The sequence below is a fragment of the Colobus angolensis genome, unplaced genomic scaffold, assembly GCF_000951035.1.
Source record: "Colobus angolensis palliatus isolate OR3802 unplaced genomic scaffold, Cang.pa_1.0 Scaffold165, whole genome shotgun sequence".
Taxonomy (NCBI): domain Eukaryota; kingdom Metazoa; phylum Chordata; class Mammalia; order Primates; family Cercopithecidae; genus Colobus; species Colobus angolensis.
This window is the reverse complement of record NW_012114766.1, coordinates 6334278-6344240: the sequence shown is the minus strand read 5'-3', so window position 1 is coordinate 6344240 and position 9963 is coordinate 6334278.

The following is a 9963-nucleotide window of genomic DNA, read 5'->3' as shown; positions in this document are numbered from 1 at the left end:
GACACATGCTGGACACAACCTTCAACCCTTGCCATGTGCAGCCCCTCCAAGAGCAAGCTGGCTTTGGATTGACAAGTGGTTTCTGGGAGATGGAGTAGAAGTACTTTTCTCTATTCTTCTGCTAAGTCAACTAAAAACCCTGGACGTTACACATAAAGCAAACAGAAGAATCCCCTGGAAGGCAGAAGAAAGGCGAGGGCTTGTCAATGACCTCGGGGCCTGCGGAGCATCATGCTCCCAGGCTGGCATTGGCGGAAGCCCAGTGGGAAAGGCAGAACCTCCCGCTGCTTCCTGCGGGAGTAATGAGAGGCCCGCCTGCTGTGGGGTGTCAACAGAGACTGAGTGTGGAACCCAGACTGCTACCTTCACTTACAGTAACAAGGTGACGTTCCCCTTCCCCCGACACAGGGTTTTACATTTGCTCCCTGTGATAGCCTTAGATCATGTTAGGGCTATTGAACCAGAGGCCCTTCTGTTCTGTTCCACATAAAACTCACCTCCCTGGATTTTCTTCAGTCGATTTTGGATCTTGTGATGAGAAGTTGTGAGCATCTGTACTAAACTTAAGGGCAGAGAAGGACTCAATTTATCTTTGCATTCATCAAAGATGAATTATTTGAGTCTAAACAACCTATAGCATTTAGTGTAGTGTCTGGGCCTATAGGAACTTGATAAATATGGATTGAATTCTTGATGGAATTGTTGAGGGCATAAGTGTTTCTGGAACATTCTGTTTATCTGACTTTACAGTGATTAACTAGACATATCTTACAGAGACTGACCCAGACAATGGAAAATTGGAATTTCTTTGTCACCAGAACTGAAATCTGCTGAGGGTGATGAGAGAGCTGCTGTAGAGAAGTTCTCATAGGCATACTTTTCTCTGGGTAGCGTTGGAGACATTCGAATTCCTACTTTTCTATTGAGAGGATATGGGATTTGGTGTCAGACTTCAACTCAGATTTCAGCACTGTGCTCTTGCGCAAATGACATAGCCTCCTTGTACCCTGGTTGTCTCACCTGTGTATGATATACGGTTTTACTGTGAGCGTAAGACGCTTCTCAAATTGTTGGGGAAATTTAATTAGCAAAGATAACTGAATGAATCTAACATGGTGGCTAACATCTAAATTACTCTGCGTCTTCATCTCCTAATATTATTATTCTGCAAACTAGGTAAGATAGCTATAATCCCCCCACTCCCTCTTTTTTTTTTGTTTTTGAGACAAGGTCTCACTCTGTTGCCAAGGCTGGAGTGCAGTGGTGTGAGCATGGCTCACTGCAGCCTTGATCTCCTAGGCTCAAGCTGTCCTTCCACCTCAGCCTCCCAAGTAGCTGGGACCACAGGCATGTGCCACTGAGCCTGCATAATTTTTCTATTTTTTTTTTTGTAGGAACGGGATCTTGCCATGTTGCTCAGTCTGGCTTCAAACTCTTGAGCTCAAGTGACCCTCCCGCCTCAGCCTCCCAAAGTGCTGGGATTATAGGCAAGAGCCACTGTGCCTGACCTAATTTTTCTTAAATAATAAGCAACACTTTCCAGTGACTACATATGATCAATTAGGGTGGGTAATTCCTTCTCCACGTGACTGGGCTTATTTATTGCAAACTCTTCCTTTTAATTTTATTGGGAAAAAAATAACATCTAACCTCAAGTTCATATCTGAGGGACCCTTACTGTGCACCACAAAACCTGCCCACCAATATGCATATTTGAAATAAATAACTAATGATAATGTGTTCAAAATGACCTGCCTTTAATTAATGCATTAAAATAGTCATAAGCAGAGGCTGGGTGCGGTGACTTACGCCTGTAATCCCAGCACTTTGGGAGGCAGAGGTGGGCGGATCATGAGGTCAGGAGATTGAGACCATCCTGGCTAACACGGTGAAACCCTGTCTCTACTAAAAATAAAAAATAAAAAACATTAGCCGGACTTGGTGGCAGGCACCTGTAGTCTCAGCTACTCGGGAGGCTGAGGCAGGAGAGTGGTGTGAAATTGGGAGGCGGAGCTTGTAGTGAGCCAAGATCGTGCCACTGCACTTCAACCTGGGCAACAGAGCAAGACTCCATCTCAAAAAAAAAAAAAATAGTAATAAGCAGAACATCTTTATTTGGAAGGTAATGTATCTTCTTAGAAGCAAAAAAGCCCTTATTATTTTAGCATGTTCATATTACTTTTATAAAGATGTTGGATTTCATGTGAGGGCAGCCAGTTCTTATCCTTGTGTATTTATCTCCATGGTTCATTCCTTATCCAGCTGCTATTACAAAGTCCTGGAGTTCAGATGGGTGATTTTGTAAGGTGTAAGTAACCACCCTTAGGGAAAACAAGGCAACTGATAACTGTAGTGAATACGGTAGCTGAAAACCACAATCTGTTTAGCCAACTTGTGTCCAACAAGGGCAAGGAGACAAGCTTTTCAGTGTTTAGAATAACAGGGGTCAAGGTTACTTACTCAGACTTTGTACTTAGAGCTGCCCTGAGATCTTGGTTTTGACACTTGTTTCCTTTAATAAACTACTTATTCTCTTAGAGCCTCAATTTCCTTGTGAAAATCATAAAAAGGGCTAAGATTTTTTTATGTTTACTATGCATAAGGAGCTGTACTTTGTAATTTCCTTTTCTTTCTTTTTTTTTTTTTTTTTGAGACGGAGTCTTGCTCTGTTGCCCAGACTGGAGTGCAGTGGCCGGATCTCAGCTCACTGCAAGCTCCGCCTCCTGGGTTCATGCCATTCTCCTGCCTCAGCCTCCCGAGTAGCTGGGACTACAGGTGCCCGCCACCACGCCCGGCTAATTTTTTGTATTTTTAGTAGAGACAGGGTTTCACCGTGTTAGATCTCCTGACCTCATGATCCACCTGCCTCAGCCTCCCAAGGTGCTGGGATTACAGGCTTGAGCCACCGCCCCCGGCCTGTACTTTGTAATTTTCATATATGTCACGCTCAGTTCCCACAAAGTCTATATAAGCTGATGAGTGTAGCCCATTTTTCAGATGAGCAAACAAAGACCCAGAGAAACTCAACGACTGTCCCAAAATCTTGCTATTAATAAATTACGGAATCAGCAATGGAACTCAGGTCTTCCGGGCTCTGAAAACCATACTCTGAAGACTGCATTACACTACTTCATTCCCCAAACTGATAAAAATAAGATAAACTTTGAGGGGGTTTAAAATAATATGGTGATACATGTTAAATTTACAGAGCAGTGCCTAGCTTAAAAGGGTATGTTCAATAAAAGTTATTATTACTCATTACTTCAGAAAAATCATGAAGTTGCACACAATATTGAACACAATGGTGATTGCTGTTTACTAAGCACAATACATGCCAAGCTTTCTGTTAAGTGAATATATGCATTATCACATTTACTGCTCATAAAAACTCTATTATGCAGATTTTAAAAATTATCTTCCTTTTTTAAAATAAACAAAAATTGTGGCTCAGGGAGATCAAGTGTCTTGTACAGAGTCATGTTACACAGCAGTGGGAATCAGAACCAGGGCTGTTGATTCCAAAGCCCACCTTTTTTGTTTGTTAGTTTTCATGTTTAACCACTTTGTTGTTTCCTTCCTAAAGAAGAAAAGCTTCTGACCCCTAAAATGAACCTGAATTTTGGAACAGGTACGTGTAAATTTGTGTCAGAGGGCCCATTTTAGGTGAACATCCTCGATGATGCAGATGAAAAATAAAAACACTCTCAGAGATGAGACAGCTGAGCAGGAAAGGAAATATTTTAAACCAGGAAATGGAGAATTAATTCATCTGGGGGAAAAATAACTCCAAACATATATTTGATGAAACACAAAAGCTTGCAAGCAGCGTAGAGAATCTTGTTAGAAAGATTGATTTTGGCTTCTTCCCTTCTGTTCATTACACCTGAATAATCACTACAATCTCATCTATAAATGGTAAAATTCCTAAATCAGGTGGAACCAAAATCTCCATTTTGTAAACTCTAAATTAATTCCGTAAGACATTTTAGTGCCGTGCAAAGTTATTGACGTCGTATCTAATTATATTTGGTCTTTCCATCAACCATAGCATTTTTCTTGCTTCTAGAGATAAATACCATTATAAAATATTCAGAATTCTATAATGTCTCATTGGGAGTTTCACTTGAGGGCTGTTGCCTCCCAGGGACCTGTGTGGTGTTCTGATAAATCCCATCTTTGTATCTGTAATCACTGCACAGCTCCCCAAGCTCCCTCTGGGGTGGTCCCCTGGGCTGGAAATGTCCCCGCTTCCTCCGGCCTCTGCTTGTCAGCCTGTGCTCGTCATTCAGCATGAACCCCCCAGGCCACCTCTGCAGAGAAGCCATCCCAGAACAACCCCCAGTGGAATGTTCCTCTGTTACCTGCTCTGTGGCAGAGCCCACGACATAATTAATAACATGTAATGTGACAAAGCTTGATGTCATTTTCCCTGCCATAAGGGCAAAGGCTATATCTGCCTCACTTTCTGCTGTATCCTCAGAGCCTGGCCAGCTTTATTTAGGTTAAAATATATGAAATCGCTGATATTTGACTGTCCTTAGTCTACAAAAGTGGCAATGTCATATGATTCAACCAAATACTTAACATTTAAAGGATGCTTTTTGCATATTTTATGATTATAGGAATATTTGCTGCAACCTATTTCAGGTGTCAGCCCACCTGCCTCCAGCCCTATCTCCTGTTTCCTGAAGAGGATGGTAGGGGGTCTTGGGGTGGTGGTTAGACTATAGAGGACAAATAATCTTCCTCCTAACGTTGCCTTCCAAAGTCATTTTCCAGTTTCTGGAATTGAACAACTAAGGGCAGCAGGTAATTTTGGCAAGTCCCATAGCAATCAGTCAAACTGACCTGATGCTGATGTCAGTGCTGGAGCTTCATTAAAGCAGGGAAAGATTAAGTGACTGTGGGTAGGCTCCTAACTTCTCTGCACCAACTGGGGTAGTAAATAACTGATCACAGGTCTTTGTTTCCTTCAATATTTTGGAAAGAAAAAGAAATTGCTAATTATTGATTTCCCCCCTGAAATTTCACTGATCAATGGAAACTTGAGCGATAGCCAGAGTTCACTCTGTCACTGCGGCCAGTCTCAACAAGCATCATTCAGTAAGATGACTGCCACAATCATGCTTCAAACCAGGAAAAAATAACCTCAAATGAGAAATTACTGAAGGTCACAACGAGGTTACAGACACATGAGAAATGGAGACATAATCGTGATTGCAAAAGGACCTCGGACTGTGATCAATTCTGGGTATTGCAAAGCTCAGGTTGCCTGATGATCTGGGGGAAAAAACAACAATATGGGAAGAAACTTAATGTCCACAGTGTCCTGATATCCCAGAAGCGAACTTGCCAAAGTCAAGCAAATATAACCAGACAATGTTACTGATAAAAAGATATGATCAAATTAGGAAAGACTTTTTAGATACATAAGCCCTCAAAGGTATGTAATCATACCACTTAATGGAAGGTAGACACATTTAAAAGAAAGAAATATGTATCTGTCAATTATAATTTAATAAAGCCAGGAAACACAAATAAGGAAAGAAAGAAAGGAAGAGAAAAAAATTTCGTTAAACATCTATGGTACAGCAGCCTGAAATCTCTCACATTTTGAGATTTTATGTGTGAGTTGAAAGCACTGTTACTTGACTCTTAATATAGATGACTATGTTGGTTACGATTATTATAGTTCCATTCAGGAAAACAATCAACATGAACACATTCTCTTTTCTGTTTTTTTCCTACGTAAAATGCTCCAAAATCAATAATAATATTCTTGAGTGTTGCATTTATTTGTTTATTATCATCCAACATTTTTTCCATTACCCATCCACACTCAATTCCCTTTTGGGGAATTATTCATCCCACATTTTGTGCAGTCATGGAGGGGATGGTAAGTATGGGTGCCTTTCTCCCACTGTTGAAACTGAAGGAACCAAGTCCTTTTTCTCCCACCAAGTACAGCTATAGAGGTGCAAATGACTGATGCTTGGCCAATGAAACCATCTGCCAGAACTTTGACTCCGGAAAGAATGACTCAGAGATTCAAGAAGCCACTGCACTGGACTCTTCCCAGTCTGGGTGTCCTGCTAGGTCTGTTTTTGCAGCATAGCAGTTGTTGTGACTCTGGCATCTCACTTCCCTTAGTAGGCTGACTGTTTCTTTAGCCTTTCGTAAATTTTACAGACCCTCAATGTGATTATAATAACCGCCCTTTGCTTAAGTGAATCTGGATCCGTTTCTATTGTTTCTAACCAAGGAGCCGTAGCTCAAACACTACCTTATGCGACTCAGATGCAAGGTAGGAGGAAGACCCTACTAGCATGGCACACATGGCTTCACAGAGCAAATGGTATTATTGAAGGAAGGATGGTGGACTGGTGCTCACTAAGGCTGAGTTCAAGTTCCATACCTGCCAGTTAATAACCGTGTGTCTTTGGTTGGATCTTGTAATGTTTCCAAACTTCATTTTAGAAGCTATATGCAAGTGACCAAAATAATACTTCCTTTGGGGTTGTTAGAAAAACTAATGGATTCGTGTGCATGAAAATGCTCTAAAGTGCTAAATGAAAGCTACCTGTCATCATAGAGCTGGAAGGCCGGCTGTCTCTTCAGCTTTCCTCAACAGCGCAGAGGAAAGATGCTGACAGCCCTCGATTATTCACTTTTAAAACCACAGATATTCATCCACTTCTCCTAAGTGCCAGCAACCATTCTAGGCGATTGTTAGACAAAGATAAAAGAGACAGAGCCTCGTCTTCCCAAAGGTCAAAGCTTGATAGACAGCAGACAAGCACAGTAGACTAGTGCAATTCACTGTGACTAGGTCAAAGCAAAGGCAGCCAATGAGCGGCAGCTTCATTGCAGGCGTAAAAAGAGGACTCATTTATTTGGCTCAAGAGGGTGCTTGCTCTTGGAAGAGTAGATTTGCATCAGATGGACAGGAGAGATGGAGGTGTAGGCAGAGGGAATGGCTCTGCAGGCTGCATGCCGGGACGCATGGTGAGCCGAATGGCCAACGTGTGATGTGCATCAAGGTACTGGAAGGATGGGAGCTCCCAGGACTCTTTGACAGCCTAGATGGCACAGGGGGTTGGGTCTTCATGGAAGAAGGAGGTGGGTCTGACACAGGTAGGTGAGTGGGTGAATTCTCTTACAGCTCTCCCTCTTTGCAGCTGTGTGGCTGTGGGTGTGCGTAGGTGACGTGAACAACTCCACGGGGTGGAGGTGGTGGATGTCCCTTCCGTGATTTACTTCCAGCAGACCTGCCACTCCTCACTCACAGAGCCTGCTCAGATCACTGCCTAGAAGGAAGGGATACTTTTACACACAATTTTGCTTTCAGCAAGGATTTTTTTCATGCTGAGAATTCAATAAAACCAAATTCCACTGTAACAGCCCAAGCAAATCAACAAACAAGCCTAGGATTAGAAGTGATGGGGAAACACACTGTCGAGAAGGCATAGCGGTGTGGAGAAAGGATAAAGAAGAAACAGCAGCGTGGAAATACAGACTCCCCGTCGTCATTTTTCTATTTGCTTGTCTTTCGGTTCTTATTTACTTCCTTTGGGTTATTTCCGTTTTCTACTTTTCCCCGACAAGTTCCAAGTTATTAGGAAAGAAGAGTCCCAGGCACATGGATCCTTACTCCCATCTCCTTGGTTGAGGATTTTGACTTGGGTGGGAGAATTGCTCTCTCTTCCCCAGAGAGGCCCCACCTGTTTCAGAAGGAGCTGGCCCTGACTTAAATCACAGTCCGGATGACAGGTTCCCAAATTTGTTAGGTGCATAGATCCCTTAGGGTCTTCAAAATCTTTTCAAAATATTCCTAGACTCGAAAATATATCTAAGAGTTCTGTTTACTAAGTAGAGAAGTTACAATAAACTAATAAGCAGTTTGGCCTACCAATTTAGCAGCCATTTGAAGAAATGCATAATTTAACAAATATATTTCATTTTTAAATAACCACAATTACTTACTAGTGGGATGTGATAGTCTATTGGGTACTGCTACTGCACAATTTCTCAAATGTTGGAATCAGATTAGACACCATCACCCTCATTTTCTATCTTTTTTTTCTTGGCACCCAGGCTGGAGTGGAGTGGTGCGCAATCTGGGCTCAATGCAACCTCCACCTCCTGGGTTCAAGCGATTCTCCTGCCTCAGCCTCCCAAGTAGTTGGGATTACAGGCACCTGCCACCATGCCCAGCTAACTTTTGTATTAACTTTTATAACTTTTAACTTTGGCTTGCCTGCTGTTTGTTTTAATACAGGGGTCAGTAAATTACAGCCTGAGAATTAAATCCAGCTGTCCATCTGTTTTTGTTTGGCCCATGAGCTAAGAATGGATTTTATGTTTTTAAATGGCTGAAAAGAATTTGCTTTTTAATTAATATTTTGTGACACATGAAATCATATGAACTTCAAATTCCAGTGTCCATACTTAAAGTTTTGTTAGAACATATCCATGATCATTCCTTTATGAGCTGTCTGTGGTCACTTTTGGGCCACAGTGGCAGAATTGTGTAGCCACAATAGACCTGAGTGGGGTTTTCGTAGCGACGTGCTCTTCTCAGCACATTACAAATGATAGGAAACTCAAAACTTGACACTATTTCAAGTGCCATACATATCTCCATGCTGTAATATTTATTTTATTACCCAATGCATACCCATTATGTGAAAACAAAACAGAAAAGGAAAGAAAAAGATGACTTTGTTTTTTTGTTTTGTTTTGTTTTGAGACAGAGTCTCTCTCTGTTGCCTAGGCTGGAGTGCAGTGGTGCAATCTCGGCTCACTGCAACCTCTGCCTCCCAGGTTCAAGCAATTCTGCCTCAGCCTCCTGAGTAGCTGGGATTACAGGTGTCCACTATCAGGCAAGACTAATTTTTGTATTTTTAGTAGAGATGGGGCTTCGCCATGTTAGCCAGCATGGTCTCGATCTCCTGACCTCGTGATTCGCCCACCTCAGCCTCCCAAAGTGCTGGGATTACAGTAGTGAGCCACTGTGCCCAGCCTCCCCCTGCTTTTTTTTTTTTTTTTTTCCTGAGATGGAGTCTCGCTCTGTCGCCCAGGCTGGAGTGCAGTGATGCGATCTCAGCTCACTGCAAGCTCTGCCTCCCAGGTTCACGCCATTCTCTTGCCTCGGCCTCCTGGAATGTCACACTTTTAAGGCATAGCACTGTTGATTATTTTGTTATTGAATTAGATGACAAAGAATCATATTTATGGTAGAATGACACCATAGTTGTGCTAAAAAAATACAATATGCATCATCATAACCAGACTAAGCACATATCACAATCTTCCTAACTTACAGACAGGCAATGGTCTAGAAAATTAGATAATTTAAAATAGAATATTTTAATATAGCTGAATTTCTTCACAAAAATGAACAATAAAAATGATGCTGTGGCCAGGCGTGGTGGCTCACGACTGTAATCCCAGCAGTTTGGGAGGCGAGTGGATTACCTGAGGTCAGGCCTTCAGCACCAGCCTGGCCAACATGGTGACACCCTGTCTCTACTAAAAAATACAAAAATTAGCCAGGCGTGATGGCAGGTGCTTGTAATCCCAGCTACTCGGGAGGCCAAGATAGGAGGATTGCTTGAACCTGGGAGGTGGAGGTTGCAGTGAGCTGAGATTGTGCCATTGCACTTCAGCCTGGGTGACAAGAGCGAAACTCCATCTCAAAAAACAAAACAAAACGAAACAAAACAAAAAAATGCTGCAAGCAAAGTGATTTTCCATGAGGCTCATTTGTTAACCAAGCAAGGAGAGCTATTTATTGATGGTAACTTAATTACATCATGTTTGATTAGCAGCCAAAGGAATGTGTCCAGAGAAAATAAACTCTGGACTGTGTCCAGAGGAAATAAGACTATTAGCCTTTCAGCAAGAATACTTGCTCAAAGAGTTGGGGAATTTGGGATAAATAGCAGTATCAAAAACAAAGTA